We start from the raw sequence: 19,493 nt of genomic DNA on the forward strand, positions 1-19,493 counted from the left end.
AGGTTGCCCATTTGTTCATATTAGCTCAGATCCTCCCTTTGAATAACTTCCTGGAAACAAATTAAAGACCAGGAAAAACTCTGCAATTTTTTTCTCAGATAGCTAAGTAACATTTGGTAAATTACTGCTTTAGTGCACAAAATCACTTGTACTATTCCCAAAGCTTTAATGTAGCTTCCCAAAGGTGCCTAATTTGCTCTGAGTAGCCTCATGCCCAATGAAATCATGATTAAAATTAGACAGGCCAACCAGATACAATACCTGAAATATACTTGGGATAAAATAGGGACCATTTGGAGAAATCACAAGACTCCTGCCATGTTAAACATCCTTTTGACAATGATGGCTGATAACAAATGGGCCTCTTGGAAAAAAGTATCTTTGAGGAAAAAAGAAGGAAAATGAAAATTTCCCAGAATTTCACATACTATTAATATACAGTGGATTGGGGTGCCTAGGTGACTCAGTCAGTTAAGCGTCCGACTTCGGCTCAGGTCATGATCTCACAGTTCATGGGTTCGAGCCCCGCACCGGGCTCTGTGCTGACAGCTCAGAGCCTGAGCCTGCTTCAGATTCTGTGTCTCCCTCTCTCTGCCTCCTCCCCCACTCATGCTTCGTCTCTATCTCTCAAAAATGAATAAATGTTAAAAAAATTTAATATACAGTGGATTTACCAAGCAAAGTAGACCCAGGAAAATTTGGGGGAAAGGAAGAACTCAATCAGCGAGTGACTGAAGTTGGTAATGATAATGGCAACTGTGACCTACACCAATAGGACTGAACTCCTCCAAGCTTTAACTGTCACCGAAGCTGCTGATCCTGAAAAATGCACTGCTATTGTCTCCTTGCACAACTTCCTCCTGCCCTTTACACAAAAGAGAGAAAGGACAGTCACAAGGTCAGGGTCAAAGGCAGAAAAGGGATGATTTGTTGTTACTATGATCTTTTGGGACCCACAGGCCTGTAAGCTGACCTAACCTTTCCGCCTTAAATACTGGATCTAAAAAATAGTTATATTTTACACGTTCTAAAGAACAGAATTAATTTTGGCTCTTTTTAAGTGCTCGACATAAGCTTTAGTTATTTAGAGTAAACTTAGAGGAGTATTTGCTCCATTTAAAGTCTCCAGCTGAAAGTCAGTTCATTCTCCGCTGCCTCTAACACTGGCGATTCATCAGTATGGTTCACCAGCGTTGTTGGGCACCTACTTTGTGCCACTCTCTGTGCCAAACTCTGGGATTTGATTTATTTTTTGCTGGATGTAGGTTTATTATTATTTATTATTTTTGATTTTATTTTTTTAAATTTACATCCAAATTAGCACACAGTGCAACAATGATTTCAGAAGTATATTCCTTAGTGCCCTTACCCATTTAGCCCATCCCCCTCCCACACCCCCTCCAGTAACCCTCTGTTTTTTCTCCATATTTAAGAGCCTCTTATGTTTTGTTCCCCTCCCTGTTTTTATATTATTTTTGTTTCCCTTCCCTTATGTTCATCTGTTCTGTCTCTTAAAGTCCTCACATGAGTGAAGTCATAGGATATTTGTCTTTCTCTAATTTCACTTAGCATGATACCCTTCAGTTCCATCCACATAGTTGCAAATAGCAAGATTTCATTCTTTTTGATTGCTGAGTAATACTCCATTGTATCTATATACCACATCTTCTTTATCCATTCATTCATCTATGGACATTTGGGCTCTTACCATACTTTGGCTATTGTCGATAGTGCTGCTATAAACATGGGGGTGCATGTGTCCCTTCGAAACAGCACACCTGTATCCCTTGGATAAACACCTAATAGTGCAATTGCTGGGTGTTAGGGTAGTTCTATTTTTAGCTTTTTGAGGAATCTCCATACTGTTTTCCAGAGTGGCTGCACCAGCTTGCATTCCCACAAACTCGGGGATTTTAAAGGTAAATCTGGTAAGTAGAGATAAACACATAAACCCACGGTACCAGTGGAGTATTACAGGTACTCCGACGAAAACAGGAACCCAGTCACCAGTTCTGTTGGGCATATATACTCAAGAGGCTTCTGAGAGAACGATGTGGCTGAACCCCAAATGGGAGTAGGTGAGGAGCCATGGAGGGAGGAGGAAGAGCACAAGGTGCAAGTTTTAGAGGTGGAAACCACCTGGTGACCTAAGGGACTATGAATTGCGAAGTATTGTAGGGCAGGGAGAGGACTGCCAGGGACAGGAAGCAGGGGTGAGGGAGGCTGGAGACAGAGCAAGATAAAAAGTAGCAGATGGTAAAAATTTGCCTGCAGAACTACTGGTAAGCAAGAAAATGTGTCTTCCTCTCTGAACCTTGAACAGACTTTGTGGCTAAAATGGAGACATACTGACAGGTTCAAGTTGGTCGGCCTGCTCCCTGGAGTTCATAGGACAAAATACATTTTTGCTATCTTGAAATAACAAAACTGATTTTTTTGTCCTCCACTTGTTCTTAACTGGTTGGGGCTCTTTACTCATTGGGGTGACCCAAATTTTTATCTCCAAAGGATCAGAGGCCTGCCTGTGTGCTCTTACAAGCATCCCCTACTGACTTTTAGCACTGGCATGGTGTTACAAGGAGGTATATCTGGGGAACACCTTTCTGCCCCTCTACGATCCCTCTCTCTCCCTTTACAATCCCTCTGTCTCCCTTTATAGTCAGAATTAATCACCCAGCCTACACTTGAACTTTCTTTTCTGTGTGCCAAAAAATGGAAAGGTGAGAACTTCATTTTCCAATTCAGGGGAATCTTTAATGTGTCCCTTGACTGAAGCCTGTTTCCCTTGGATTCTAAACCCTCAGGCCATTGCTCCTCTCAGGAAGGTGGGTGAGGAGATACACTACTTAGAGTTCTTTTTTTTTTTTTTTTTTTAAGAATAACATTCTTATTTTATTTTGCTTTATTTATTTATTTATAATTTATTTATTTACCTTTTAAGTAATCTCTACACCCAGCAGGGGGCTCAAACTCTCGACCCTGAGATCAAGAGCCACGTGCTCCTCCCACCGGGCCAGAATTCCAACCCTGAGAAGATGTTCCTTCCAACTGTCCTTCTAGGCCATCCCTAAGTGGGTGAACTGCAACAGTAACTGTGTTAGTGTCGGCGATCAGGTAGGAACCATCTGCAAAACCAGTCCTGAACACTTTCTTCTTCAGCAGGTCACAGGGGGCTTCCCCACGAGGCCACTACGTGTTGGCTGCAGGGGGTCCTGTCTCCTCCAGCTCCTAAAGTAGGAGGCAGCGTACTCTGTCATGCCAAGGCCATGCACAGCGGGGAAATCCCTCCCTTGGATGGGGGAGCCTGATGCCTGGACAGCCAAGGGGCAGGCTTCAAGCCCCCGTTCACTGAAAACTAGTAAAAACATTCATCTGAAAGTTTCCAGTACTGGGTGGCTCAGTCGGTTAAGCATCCACTTTGGCTCAGGTCATGGTCTTGCGGTTCATGGGTTCGAGCCCCGCATCCTACTCTGTGCTGACGGCTCAGAGCCTGGATCCTGCTTCGGATTCTGTGTCTCCCACTCTCTCTGCCCCTCCTCCCGCCTCTCAAATAAATAAACATCGAAAAAAAAAGTTTTTGATACTTTATGATTTAAAAAAAATTTTGAATATTTATTTCATCTGGAAGTTTGAGGTAGGGAACCAACTCTGTCATTTTTCCAAAAGACTAGCCAGATGTCGGAATAACACATTTCATTACTTTATTATATAACCAAATGCCATTCGTATTTGGATCTACTTCTGTGCTCAATATCTTATTGATCATCTGTCTCTTCCTTCAGCAGTATATTGGTAGTAGATACTGCAGTTTAATTAATTTATTTATTATGAGACAGAAACAGTGCGAGTGGGGGACGGGCAGAGAGAGACGGAGAGAGAGAATCCCAAGAGGGCTCCACGCTGCCAGTGCAGAGCCCGCTGTGGGGCTTGAACTCATGGAACCTCAAGGTCATGACCTGAGCCAGAACCAAGAGTGAAATGCCTAACCACCTGAGCCACCCAGACACCCAACGCCGCAGTTTAAATAACTGCCCAGGTCCTCCATAATATCCTTTCGTATTCAGATGTTCCTTGCATATTTTTTATTCTTCTAAGCTTTAAAATGGTTTTGCCAAGTTCCAAAAGAATTTCAGTAGAATTTTTATTGGGCTATAATAAATTTATAGATTGGTATTAGGGAAAAGTGACATCTTTACAATGTGTGTCTTCCAAGCCAAGAATATGACACGTCTCTTTATTTAGGTAGGTGTTCTTTCTCACTGGGCACGGATTCTTAGTGATATGAACTAGTTTCTTCTAAACAGACTAGGTTTTTGCTGTTGTTGTTTGATTTTGCTTCTGTTACCAATCTTGCTGTTACCAACCAAGCAAGCTCAACAAGAATGTAATCCTTTCATGGTGGGACACCAAGTATTCTTGACAGCATAAACACACGGGGGTGTTGTTAAAAACTGTGTTGTGATGATTAGCTATCGAAGTTTCCAGACGGGATTTTTTTTTTTAATTTGAAATTTATTGTCAAATTGGTTTCCATACAACACAGCTCATCCCAACAGGTGCCCTCCTGGGATTTTGTTTTTAACTGAATGTAGAGGAATGGCCAGTTGAAAAAAATTATTGGAAAATTCAAAACATCCAGAAACCACAATGTGTATTTCTGTTATTTGCCTACAAAGGATTTGTTTTTATTGAAAAGTTGTGTCATTATCCCACAGCAGGAATGAAGACGATAATGTTATCTTGGGCACATATTTGTGGCACATCTGAGAATTGTTTGCATAAACGCATTGGCTAGAAGCCACATCTCCTGGTCCAAAACCCGTTCTAATATTGACAAGACAATAAAGAAGAACGGTCCACGCCAAGTTATTTAACAAAGCTTGCCAAGGAAGTCACCACGCTGGCTTTCCTTTTCCAATGCCTAACACAATGCCTGGTATGTAGTTGGTGTCTAACTATTCACTGAAGGAATGAATGGAGTCTCTAGCAAGGATTTATGTATATGCTTTTTAAGGTAAAAACTTGAAGAGTACCACTTGCTGCCGGGCTGGCTGACTACCATGGCAGAACCAAGAACTTCTGGATTAGTGGCTGAGACTATTGAGCCCTCCTGCCTGTGCCCCATCTGATTTTCTCCAGGGCCGGCCTATGATCCTTGGTCAATTCCTCCCTGTCAACCTTCCATTCCACTGGTGGGTGTTCCCAAACAGCTGGCTTCTGTCTTCCTTCCAACCCAGCCTTCTGTTGCCAAAGGTCCTTTGTGCCTCATACCAGCCACATCACAAAACCTTGAACAACCACACTGACATTCTGCTGTTGGCAATGGAATCAGAGAACACCAAGTTACAATTTGAGTCTCGGAACAACACATTAATGACAGACATCGCCTGTTCTCCTTTACATGAGTAGGCTGATGGGCCAAAATCAGTCAGTCACGGCCAGAATGGGGCAGTGGACATAATTTTACCCACAGCTGCAGATATGAGTTATGAATAAGAATGACATTAGATCAAAGAGAATGCGGAGTGAGAGAGAAGCACATCCTCCCAGGTGATCAAAGCCAGGAGACTCTGCAACTGGTGTTAGGAGCTGGAAGAGAATGCCCACAGATTGGAGAGCAAAAAATATTGAAGGAAATTTCCAAGACAGCTGCAGCTGAAAGCTGAGCTTCTGTGTACTCTCGGGATACAAGGCAGTCTGAATGTATATAAATGTCCTAGGATGGAGCAGACACAACGAAGAATGATCATTAAAAATGCAGGTGTAAGTGTCAGGAGGTCACTGTGTCTAAGTGCGAAGTAGTAAAAGAAGAGGAGAGTCAGAGTGTGAACAGAGAGGCCAGGAACAGATCCTAAGGTCACTTCAGAAGCAAAATTAGCGGGGACAGGTGGCATGAATCCTAGAGGTATTCACTGAGCCAGGGAGGATGGACAAGCAGAAAAAACTCAAATGGTAGAACACGGCCCATAAACACCAACAAGCGTTGTGAAAATGTGGATAGTGCAATAATTATTTTTCATGGGTTTATTAATAATTGACCATTTAGAATGCATCATCATTATTCCTCATGACAATCCTGTAATGGTGGCATCTGTTAAAATTGCTTCCATTTTAATGGTTAAAAAAATTTTTTTTTAATGTTTATTTGCTCGAAAGAGAGAGAGAAAAGGCAGAGAAAGAGGGAGGGAGAGAGGGAGAGAGAATCCCAAGCAGGCTCTATGCTGTCAGTGCAGAGCCCAATGCGGGACTCAAACTCACAAACTATGAGATCGTGACCTGAGCTGAAATCAAGAGCCAGACGCTTAACCAAATGGGTCACCCAGGTGCCTCTTAATAGTTTTGAAAGTGTGGCTCAGCCAGGTTTACACAGCAGCTTGGAGGCACAAGAAGATAGGGCTATTGGACTCCACTCGTATTTGCAATTCAACTCACACAGTCTAAAGTCCAACTCTGATTTACACACACAGAGACATACACACACACACACTCTCTCCGAAATTTTAAGTGTGAGGTCTGAAACTAAAATTAAAGTGGTATCTCTATTATCAGTATTTCCAGATATAGATAAGTAAATAGATTTTAAAAATGTATAAATATTGTTATGCTTTTGGACCTAGGAAGGTGACCTCACTGTGACACCTTGTCCAGAATCTCTAGTGACAAGAGCACTGACTCCTCCCTCTCCTCCTTCTTCCTTCCCACTTTTCCTAGCAAACATTTATGGAGTGCTAATGACATGCCAGCTCCCACTGGGCTCTGAAAGCCACAAAAATAAAAACACAAAAGACAGGGACAACCAGAATGTGTAGGATGGGGGAAGTCAAATTTGCATGGGGCCCCTCAGAGACTTGTCTAGGGTACTGAGGGAGGATCTGAGTGCTGAAGAGCCAGCACCCAGACACCAGGCTGAAGAAGGAGAGGGCCTTCCCAATCCTGGCTGGAGATGCCTGAGACTGCGGGGGGGGGGGAGGGGGGGGTGTGAGGGAGGGAGACTGAAGGCACGTGCCTCCTCACGGGAGGGACACAAGGTCAGGGGCAGTGAGGAGGGATAAGAGTACAATAGAGAGTTGTGTGACACAGATGGGCAGCCACCCCCCACCCAACCTCCTCTCCAGCACACGAGGGCTGCGAACTTGAAAGAATCAAGTGACTCCCTTTGGCAGGCCAAAAGAGATGCGTCCGCTTGAAGGCCATGTCATCTGAAATTGGCCGAAAGAGCTGTCCTACTTAGGACGGAAACCTCCCATTTGGGTGTGGAAAAGCGGAGCACTGGGGGGGTGGGGTCACAGGGGGATATTTCACGTGAGGTTAACAAAGTGTTGGCTAGAGAGACTGCGCAGGGAGGTGGGAAGAAGAGAGTTGGACGACTGGGATTTCGGTCTTGTCTCCACCACTTATTAGCTGAGCAAACGACAGCGGTGAGCTCTAGTTTCTTCACCTGCAAAAATCCCTGGTGACAGGGGTGCCTGGGTGGGTCGTTAAACGTCTGACTTCAGCTCAGGTCATGATCTCACAGTTGGTGAGTTTGAGCCCTGCATTGGGCTCTGCGCACACAGTGTGGAGCCTGCTTGGGATTCTCTCTCCTTCTCTCTGTCAAATAAGTAAAAATAAAACTTTAAAGAAATTTTTAAAAATCTCAAGTGATAATAAGTGGTCCCATTTATTGAACTATGTGAATTTTTAATCTTTACAGCAACCCTAAGAAGTAATTATTTCTACTCCCATAATATAAATGAGGAAACTGAGGCTTAGGGAGGTTGAGAACATTTTCAAAATTTACATAAAATTTACAAATCTCGTAAATGGCAGCACTGGAATTCAAACTCATGTCTTGATTTAAAATCTGGTGATGTTAACCATTTACATCTTCTGCCTCTCTTCCATGGGTTTGTGTGAAGGACTAAATGATGTCCAGTTTTCCTGGAATGTTGGTAAGTAATTTGACTACTAACTGCCTAATTGTTCTGATATTTCAATCTTAGTTTTAGAGAATAGATTTGCATCTGTGTATTTATATTTTTTTTCAAGCATAATTACTTTTTAAATTTTTTCCCTTCTTCTTTATGTTTTCTTTTGTTCAGTTTATTTTGCCACATAATTGCTTTTTAAGGAAGGGTACATCTTTTGAACATCACAAAAACAGAAAACAATTAGCATACTCTTGTCAGGGCAGTATAGAACTTTATTGACTGTAATTATCCATAAATGGCCATGGGAAGGGGCTGTGGACTGGAAGTCTGGGGAACAGGCTTTAACCCAAGGCTTGGGGGGGTCACTGTCCTGTGTTTATCTTAGGGCAGCAGTCCCTTGCAGCACGAATAGCCTACGATTCCTTGTAACTTTAGAAGAGGATGCAATCCAGAAGGCTATAATTCTAAGTGAAATCCTGTTGTTGAGTATTAATAATATGTGGAGGGGCTCTAAGCAAGTAATAGATGAGAGACCGAAACTGTGAATTAAAGAAGATAATTTCTAACTTCTTTTCACTTGTGATGTTCTATCATCCAAATGATACTACATAGTAATCTCAGGGCACTATTTCAGTATTTCAAAGGATTTACCTTTGGTCCTTTCTGATGCTCACAGGGACAATATGAGGGGGCGAGGAGAGTGGTTTTATCTGCTGTCTACGGATGAAGGAGCTACAGATGAAGTGGTGGTCAGGTCACTACATAGTTGGGGACACAGCTGAGAAAGACAGACTTTCTGCCCCCTGCTCTGTCCCCTATGCCACCGCATTCCCTGGCTCAGTAAATAAATATGAACTGTTAGAGAATGTTGTTTAATACAAACTGCATCTTATTCTAGTTGGACAGAGGAGTAATCCTCAGTGATGAATTCCTTTTTGGAAAGTTCAAAGTATTTAGTTCATCAGTTTTTGAGCCATTTGTAGGATCGACAAGGATAGGACACATGATACTTGCAACTTTCTCCCAATTCAAAATGACAAAAGCTGGAGAGTGGATTTAACTTTCTCTTTTCAACTTAAAAAAGACAAGCAGATAATATGTGAGGCTCTTTTTTTGTAACTTTTTATTTTTTACTTATTTTTAGAGAGTGAGAGAGACCATGCAAGCTGGGAAGAGGGACAGAGGAAGAGTGAGAGAATCTTAACGTGGTGCTTGACGTGGGAATCAACACAGGGCTCGATCCCATGACCCTGGGACCATGACCTGAGCTGAAATCAAAAGTCAGACGCTTAACTGACTGAGCCACCCAGGTAACCCTGTTAAGCTGTCTTTGACCTAAGACACTTTTCCTAAAACAATCATGAGCCTTTGAAGACATTTAGCAACAATGACTAAGCAAGTTCTCTTTCAAGTACATATACTTAAATACTATTGCCTCGTTTCTGGAAAAGATTCATTAATTTTTTAAAATGTTTATTTATTTATTTTGAGGGCCAACATGTGCGAGCAGGGGAGGGGCAGAGAGGGAGGGAGAGAGAGAATCCCAAGCAGGCTCCATGCTGTCAGCACAGAGCTTGACACGGGGCTCGATCTCACAAACCATGAGATCAGGACTTGAGCTGAAATCAAGAGTCGGATGCTAAACCGACTGAGCTACCCAGGTGCCCCTAGAAAAGGCTCCTTTAGCTTTTCACTCTTTAAAAAAAATTAACGTACTTACTATTGTTGAAGTAGGTCACTGTTATTTTATAGCAGTTTTACATGCATATAATAAGAAAAAATGTGTATCAGTACAGAAGAGTATAAAATGAACGTGATCTCTATACCATTCCTGCCCAGGCTGACACTCCCAACACAAGCACTGTTAACAGCTACTCCTGTCACGTCGTACTTACTATTGTAATTACAAATAATATGCTTACAGCTGTTTCTCAATTCATCAGCTTTGGAAAGTGTCTACCGACTTCCATCTATGAAAGAGAAGGAAGAATATTTATACTTTCCCCCAACTTTTCTATCTCCTAATGTGTGTTAGCTCCATTATTTGTAATTCACTTCAGTAGTTAGTATTTCTCATTTTTCTGAAAACTGTATTTTAAAATATTCTTTGTAGCTTTAAATAATACTCAAACTTCTACATCTGGAATTATTTATTTAGATAAGGCACTCTTGATTCCCAGTCATGTGATAGGCTCTACTTCTAAGTTTTTCTTTTATGGATAGATTTACACATATACATAAGTATATATGGACACAGATATATACACATGGAATATATACATGGTTATGGTTTACTGTATTTATATTTGGCTCTGTGATTATAAGTAAGTCTTCTGAAGATTAAAAGAGTTAATCCATATAAAGCACTCAGCACAGTGCCAGGCACATAGGTCCTCTGTAACGGCCAGCTATGATTAACAACTGAGCAGTAGAGATGAACCTCCATTGAGAAGGAAATGTAATGTTATTTCACTGAACTTCTGTGGCTTAAATGAGATTCTTCTAAACTTGAATAACTAATGCAGTCTCACTCCTCCCTCCACTCCTTTCCTCCTTTCCTTGCTTCCGTCACTTCCTTTGGGTCATACTCACCACAGCTTCTTGTTGTCTTTCTTGGATTACAACTTGCTGGGTTACTCCTTGGAACTTTGGTTTTGTTTTGTATGGGAAGTAAGCTTTCTGAGCCTTGAGTGTCTAAAATTGTTTTTTAAGTCCTCAAATTTGATTAACAGTTTGGCCAAGTTTAAAATTCTAAGATCAATTTTCCCCACTCAGTAACTTGGAATACATTCTGCTAACGATGCGCCAGGGCAGGGTTTGGTCTGTTTGGTTCATCGATCTATCACAAGGACCTAGAAAAGTTTTGAGCACAGAGTATACACTCTGTGTATATATATTATATTAGGATTTTTGTTTTGTTCTTAGAATTCTACAATTTCACCAGGGTGTCTAGATGTACTTTTGTTTGCTTTCCCTTCCCTGTAATTGGTGGGTTTTGTCAACCTAAAAACTCTATTTAGTGTAAGGAAATTTATTTCACCACTTTCTTGACTATTTTTCTCCATGGTCAACCCCTATGCCTTCTAGAATCGCCTTTAGAGAAGTATTAGATTTCTTTGAGCTACCTTCCACATCTTAATTTTTTCTCATATTCTACGTCATTTCACTTCCTTTATCTTCCAGGTAACCAACTCGATCTTCCATCGTATTTATATTATTATTTAGCAATTCCATTGGACATTTTTATTTTTACTTTCCAACAACTCTTTCATGTTGTCTGACGGTTTTCTTTTCTTTTTTTTTTTTTTTTAACATCTATTTATTTTTGTGAGACAGAGAGAGACAGAGAATGAGCAGGGGAGGAACAGAGAGAGAGACACACATAGAATCTGAAGCAGGCTCCAGGCTCTGAGCTGTCAGCACAGAGCCCGACACAAGGCTCAAACCCACGAACCGTCAGATCATGACCTGAGCTGAAGTCAGTTGCTTAACCAACTGAGCCACCCAGGCGCCCCTGATGGTTACTTTTCATCACAAACTATAATTGTCTTAAAAGAATGCAGGTTATAAATTCTCCTGATATGAATTAGCATTTTTATTGCTCTTATATTTGGCTCTGTGATTATAAGTAAGCCTTCTGAAGATTAAAAGAGTTAATCCATATAAAGCACTCAGCACAATTTAAAAATTGTTTTAAATATTAATTGTATTGATTGGCTAATATAGGTGTTAATGATGTGAGTGCTCTGTGTGTGCATCACTAGGTGTTTTTTTTTTGTTTTTTTTGTTTAATATGCTAACTGCTTAGGTTGTCTTTTTTCTTCAGCTTCAGTTATTTATTTTTCTAAGGCTCTCCCTTTTTGTATTGTTTGTTCTCACAAGTCTGAGGCTCCCTGCTGTCCTTCTATACCAACACCTTAATTTAGTATCTGGTAGCTTGTGTGGGTTTCCTCTTCGGGGGGTTTTGCGTTAGTCTCTCTACGCTTTTTCACTGGAATAGAATGATGACAGCGGTGGTTGTAGAAGCAGGTGGAGTCTGGAAGCAGGAAGGCCTCCCTGCAGGGTTTCCTGTGGGCAAAGTGCAAACAAGGGGATCTGGGAACCCAGAGGTTTCCAGGTGGGGGTGCATCTGAAGTCTGATGATTTCCAGTCTGAGTTTATCATAGACATTCAGAATTTCTTCAGTATCTCCTCTTGGCCACAACATCCTCAGCAAGAACGCTCTCTGAGCCGATAGCTGGCTTTCTAGAGGGCAGCACGTTGGCTTTTAGTCTGAGGGCAAAAGTCCCAGCTGCCAAGCTGTGTTTACACATGTGGAGGGAAGGGGCCCAGCTGTCTCTAGGCACTGCATCTGGCTCTTTAATGAGGCCACTGGAGGTGGCCCTACAGCCCATCATCTTATTTATGACTGAGTGTGAGCTCCCTTGGGGGTGGGGAGGGCCCCTTGGGAAGACACATGCTCATTTCTTGTGCCCTGGCTTACAGTTTTCTCTGCGCTTTCTCTTCAGGTCATCTGTCTGCTTTTCTCTTTCAGAAATGTCTCAGCACTTTTGGCCAGCTGATGACGCTTTTTCTCACATTCTCTCTACAAGATCTTTTTTGTTACTTTGATGGGAATATGGGAGACAGGAGAGGCAAATGCATGTGCTTAATCTATCACTGTGTGTACACACACACACACACACACACACACACACACACACAAAACAGATGTGCATTTGAAAAGATACAATAACACATCCAGTTAATCCTTTGCGGGGAAGATGAAGTCCTGTAAATTGACAGAATCAATCTCTCAATTCTTTACTTGGTTCTACTGTTTTGCCCAGTTTATGCTTATTTAGAATATTTCATACTGAACAATGTGTCAGGAATTATAAAATCTGAAAATAAAAAAAAAGTTTTAAAGCGACATTTTAGAATATTTTCTAAAATTATTTGTACCTCAAATGAAGTATCTGGTCATTGTTGCTTTTCCAGTTCCCTTACCCATGGATCAAGGCTGGAGTCCCTCCACTCCACACCAAGTACATGGACCGCTGGCCGAGGCACTGTTTTAGGCATAATTCTGAAAGGAGCACTGTTCAGCTCTTAGATCCTCGGAGCATATCAATGTCATTTGCATTCTCCTGATTCCAATCCCTTTCCTGAGAAATTCCTTAAACAAGTGTTTAACTTACGAACAACAAAAAGTTTTTATTAAGGGGCATCTACGTGGCTCAGTTGGTTTAGAATCCAACTCTTGATTTTGGGCTCGGTGCTAAGTGTGGAGGCTGTTTAGATTCTCTCTCTCTCTCTCTCTCTCTCTCTCTCCCTCTCTCTCTCTTCCCTTCTAAAATAAAAGAAAAAGAAAAACGCACTAAAAACCCCCAAAACTGAACCCAAACTCTGAAATGAGCAACATGGCCAAATCTGGGCTCCACAGTGCCCTAACTCTGCCCTATGGGCAAATGACTTAAAACTTTCTAAGCCTTACTTTCTGAATTTGAAAATGACCATAATAATAGTACCTACACCTACACAGGCTGATTTTGAGAGTTAAGAGAATGTGTTAATTCCCTTCGCATGGTTCTGAACACATAGTAAGGGCGTCATTAGAGGTTAGTAGTTAACATTCACAAATAATTCACATCTACATTACAGAACAGTTCTGTAATAGACCATCAATCCCTTCTTGCGAAGATACTGATAAAATATAGGAAAATATTTATTTCCTTGTTCCATCTGCTTGGTCTTTTGGCACGTTTTTTTATTGCAGTAAAATATAAATAATATAAATAAATAATAAATATAAATAAATAAAATAGATATAAAATTTACCATTTTTAAGTGCACAGTTCAGTGGCGTAAGTACAGTCACATCTTGCAGAACTGAATCTCTGTAACCATCAGACAACAACTCCCCATCTCCCCTAATCCTTGGAAACTACCATCTGCTTTCTGTCTCTGTGACTCTGATTGCTGTGGATATTCCATATAAAGGGAATCCCACAATATTTGTCCTTTTGTGACAGGCTTAGTTCACTTAGTAAAATGTCCTCAACGTTCAGTGTAGCATGTGTGAATTTCATTCCTTTTCCATCATATGTAGAGACCATGTTTTGCTTATCTGTTTATCTGTTGATGAACACTGGTTACTCCCACTTTTAGGCTATTATGAAAAATGCTGCTATGAACGCGGTGTACGTTCTGCCCAAGTCCCTGCTTTCATTCCCTTTGGGTGTGTACCCAGAGGGGAGGTGCTGGGTCATATGGCAGCAGCTTTTTTTGTTCATTCTTCTCATTTGGTATCCCATGTCAGTTTGCACTCTCGTGTTTGAGAGATTTATGTCACACACCAGATTTGTTTTTTTCTTTGTATCCCAAGTATGCTGATGCAGCTTTTCTAATTTTTTTTTAATGTTTATTTATTTCTGAGACAGAGACAGACAGAGCACGAGCAGGGGAGGGACAGAGAGAGAGGGAGACACAGAATCAGAAGCTGGCCCCAGGCTCCGAGCTGTCAGCACAGAGCCCGATGCGGGGCTCGAACTCACAAACCTTGAGATCATGACCTGAGCTGGAGTCGATCGCCCAGCTGACTGAGCCACCCAAATGCCCTCAGATGCAGCTTTTCAAAGAGGGGAGCCAGAGTCTCTTGCTAAGCTGTACCAGGTGATGACTCACCTGGCGGGATCTGCTCACCAGTCCCAAGGGCTCCTCTGGGGATGAGGTGTCCTCTCTGTGGCGCTGTTTATTTAAGACAGGAGGAGCACCCTCTCTGCGAGCCACGAGCAACAGCTCTACAAATACTACTCGTCAACTACTCCATGAATTAGGAACTCTTACTTCTCCATGAAAATTCACTGCCACTTAACAGGGCTACAAATGGTTTCTGATTACCTGAAATGTGCCAGACATGGGCTAGGTAGGCAACAAGTGTACAGCGTGTATGAGGCTTGGCCTCCCAGTTCAATGGGGAGTTTACAGGCATTCCCCCCCCCCCCCACCTGCTCAAAGCATAGTTAGAACTAACCTGCCTCATACAAGGACAGGGACAAACTTGTCAGAGACCATTTCAGTGTGCTTTGGCAATGGTGGATCTGGGTTTGGTAGGTTCTGCCGCAGGATAATTTATGGGCCTTGTCATCCAAAATCATGAATTCAAATGGGATACAATATTTTGAAAGGGATCAGTGTAAGGGAGGGGGAGGCCCTGAAGCATAAGCTTTACTAGCTTCACAGTAAGTCGACTTCTGGGCGTGGGGAGTATTAAAAAGATCCTTTACCCCTCAATCTCTCCTTCAATTAGTCCTATTATACGTTTCAAGTTTCTGTCATTATTTTCATTCCACAGTTAAAAAATTAGAGCTTTCTGACACTGGAAATATTTGGGTACCGGATAACTCTCTTCAGTTCTCCAAGGGCCCAAGGAGGCTGATGGCAAGGCATGGACAGAAGGATAAACAATGTTTTTAAAAATACCGTGCTCATTGTAGGAAATTTGGAAAGGCACAAAAAGAAAAAAAAAAATTCACCTATTTCCTGCTCTATTACCCAGAGATAAATCACTGTCAACATTTTGGTGAATTATCTTCCCAGTCTGTTGTACATCCCCTCAAACTGGTAACCTGCTTTTCATTTCTATTTTCTTTTTGGATACAATACTCAGGAACGTTTCCAGGTCATACATTTTATAAATATAATAAACATTTTATGAAGTTTTTTCTTATGAAAAGGAAAAATAGGACCTCCAAACACTATTGCTAAATGATCCTCAAGGCTCGGTAGATGGACTGTACTCCCAAAATGTGGATGCTGCCACCTAAAGGAAAAATGCTAAAAGTATTGAAATGACATTTGAAGATGATGACTGAGGAGTTAAGCTGAGATACAAAGGGGACTAATTTTGTTTCGTTTTGTTTTTTTAAAGTTTCTTTCCTCTTGCCAGGTATTTTTCCCCCTCCCTTTAAGAAAGCACTTGGCAATTCGTATCAAAATAACACCAGCATTCTTCACAGAGCTAGAAAAAACAATCCTAGAATGTGATTGGAACCACAAAAGGCCACAAATAGCCAAAGCAATCTTGAAAAAGAAAACCAAAGCAGGAAGCATCACAGTCCCAGACTTCAAGCTATACTACCAAAGCTGTAATCATCAAGACAGTATGGTACTGGCACAAAAACAGACACAAAGATCCGTGGAACAGAATAGAGAACCTGGAAATGGACCCACAAACGTATGGTCAACTAAGCTTTGACAAAGCTGGAAAGAACATCCAATGGAAAAAAGACAGGCTCTTCAGCAAATGGTGCTGGGAACACTGGACAGCAACATGCAGAAAAATGAACCTCAACCACTTTCTTACACCATTCACAAAAATAAACTCAAAATGGATGAAAGACCTAAACGTAAGACAGGAAGCCATCAAAATCCTAAAGGAGAAAACAGGCCACAATCTCTCTGACCTCGGCTGCAGCAACTTCTTGACACACCTCTGGAGGCAAGGGAAACAAAAGCAAAAATGAACTATCGGAACCTCATCAAGATAAAAAGCTTCTGCACAGTGAAGGAAATAATCAACAAAACTAAAAAGCCACTGACAGAATGGGAGAAGATATTTGCAAATGACATATCACATGTCATTTGTTAGTATCCAAAATCTATAAAAAAACTTATCAAACTCAACACCCAAAAAACAAACAATCCAGTGAAGAAATGGGCAAAAGACGTGCAAAGATACTTTTCCAAAGAAGACATCCAGATGGCTAACAGATACATGAAAAGATGCTCAACATCACTCATCACCAGAGAAATACAAATAAAAACCACAATATCATTTCACACCTGTCAGAATGGCTAAAATTAAAAACTCAGGCAACAACAGATGTTGGCAAGGATGCAGAAAAAAGAGGAACCTTTTTGCACTGCTGGTGGGAATGCAAACTGGCGCAGCCACTCTGGAAAACGGTATGGAGGTTCCTCAAAAAATCAAAAATAGGATAACCCAATGACCCAGCAATTGCACTACTAGGTATTTATCCAAGGGATACAGGTGTGCTGTTTTGAAGGGGCACATGCACCCCAGTGTTTATAGCAGCATTATTGACAACAGCCAAAGTATGGAAAGAGCCCAAATGTCCATTGACTGATGAATGGATAAAGGATGTGGTATGTATATACAATGGAGTATTATTTGGTGATCAAAAATAATGAAATCTTGCCATTTGCAACAATGTGGACAGAACTAGAGTGTATTATGCCAGGCGAAATAAGTCAGCCAGAGAAAGACAAATATCATATGACTTCACTCATATGTGGAATTTAAGATGCAAAACAGATGAACATAGGGAAGGGAAGGAAAATGAAGATAAAAACAGAGAGGGAGACAAACCATAAGAGACTTTTAAATACAAAGAACAAACTGAGGATTGCTGGAGGGATATTGGATTGGGGGGGGATGGGCTAAATGCGCAATGGGCATTAAGGAGGGCACTTGTTGGCATGAGCACTGGGTGTTGTATGTAAGTGATGAATCACTAAAATCTATTCCTGAAAAAAAAATTATGTAAAAAAACCTCCAACATTTGACTAGGTAATATATTTGCTAGCATAAAATTTTAAGTAACAAAATGGTATGTAGTGAAAAGTAGGGCCCTTATCTATCCCTGCCCACCTGACTAGTTTGTCCATAGAATTGTTTCTTGTGTATCCTTCCAGAGATTGTACATACACAGACTCAATGTTTGTGCATGTTTGCATACGTATATTTATTTTCCTCCTAAATAGTGATACTGTATATTGGACCCACTATTCTCCATCTTGATTTTGTTTGTGTGGGCTTTTTTTGTATTCACTATCTGGAGGTAGTTCGTGTTGGCATATACTGGGATGACTGGTTTTTTTTTTTTTTTTAATGGTTGCATGATACCCCATTTAACCGTGATCTATTCAACCAGTTCCAAAGACAGGTACGCAAGTAGTCTCTGTTTTTGCTATCTTTTGTTCAATGATATGGTGACCTTCTTTGTACATGTATCAAAATACCTAGATTGAGGAGTGCCTGGATGGCTCAGTTGGTAGAACATGTGATTCCTGATCTTGGGGTTGTGAGTTCCAGCCCCATGTTAGGTGAAGAGATTATTTAAAAACATATATTTACAATCCCAGAAAGGAAATTGTTGAGGCTTTTGATTTCTTATCCAACTCTAACTTTCCCCACTTCACTCCCTGCCTTTTCCCAACACAGTGATATCAAAATCTCTAGTTTAGTCAAAAGTCAGTGTTTATATAAAACTCAAATATTATTCATGCTGAACCAAGCAGTATATATACTTGTATCTTCTTCTTGCATAACTTCCCGCTTCCTGTCATTAGTAATTGCGAACCCCCATAGCCCTGGCCAAACTGCTTCCTTTTCTACAGATTATCACCCTTCTTCCCCACAAACGATCCAACAGACTTAGAAAACTCTCAGTAATAATATCCCCCTACATTCTCAACACCTGAAATAACCTGTCAGTTCTAAATTCCTCTCCTTAGATGTCTCCCTTTGGCACTTAACACAGGCCCCTGTTCTCCGGAGGTGTGATAAATACCCATCATCCTAGGATTTCCCCTCTGCCACTCTCCTGGGTACATCCTCTAGTTTTTTTTCTGGATCCCATGTTGCCTCTCTTGTTCACTCCACATTACGATGGAACTGTACCCTTTGGGAGCTTCCACCTAGATGATACATGGTTGGCAAATAATTTGAGACTTTGCATGTCTGAAAATGCCCTTATTTTCCCCTTACACTTGCTAGAAGTTTGGTTGGATACAAACTTTTTCAGTGATATTTTATCTCAGAGTTTTGAGGTGTTGCTCTATCATCTTCCAGTATTTTGAACTACTGTTGAAAAGTCTGATGCCAGTCAGATTGCTGATCCTTAGCATCTTACGTGGCCTGGTTTTTCATTCTGGAAGCCCTGGTCTTCTCTTTATTCCCAGTTTACTGAAATTTTACGATGATGTGCCTTGGAGAGTGTGGTAGCCACCAGAAAGCTTGTCTTCTTTGCACGGGGCAGAGCGGACAAGGAGAAGACCGTGCCCAGCCCTGCACAGCATCTCCTACCCCCTCGCATCCAGGAAGCAACAGTTCTCTCCAACACAAGGAACGGGAACAGAACATCCGCGTCAGCTTATGTGATGGTGGATCAAGGGACTGGACTGGGGTGAGGGAGGTGAGAAACAGGGATATACCTGGCTCCTGGCAACCAGTATCAGAGAAGGGAGTGGGGCAAGGGAACCAAGGCTCGTGTTCCTACTTCCACTGTCTCTAATGTCCTGCTCCTCACCCCTGTGCCTGCTTGGTGCTTGCAGACCCTGAGTCTGACCTCTCTGGGAGAAGTGTCTTCTGCCTTGATCACATCTTCCTTTCCAGGGGGTTCAGCCTGCATTGTTCCCAACTCTGATAGTCTCTCTCAATCATTCATTGATTCACTCCTTCACTCGTTCATTCTTTTCCATCTTCCAAACACTTACTGAAGTCCTTTTCTGCCATTCTCCTTATCTTTATGAGCTGTATCATTTTCTCACCTGTAGCTTATTCTAGTGGAGTTTGGA

Source organism: Neofelis nebulosa, chromosome 10, assembly GCF_028018385.1.
Source record: "Neofelis nebulosa isolate mNeoNeb1 chromosome 10, mNeoNeb1.pri, whole genome shotgun sequence".
In the NCBI taxonomy this organism is placed as follows: domain Eukaryota; kingdom Metazoa; phylum Chordata; class Mammalia; order Carnivora; family Felidae; genus Neofelis; species Neofelis nebulosa.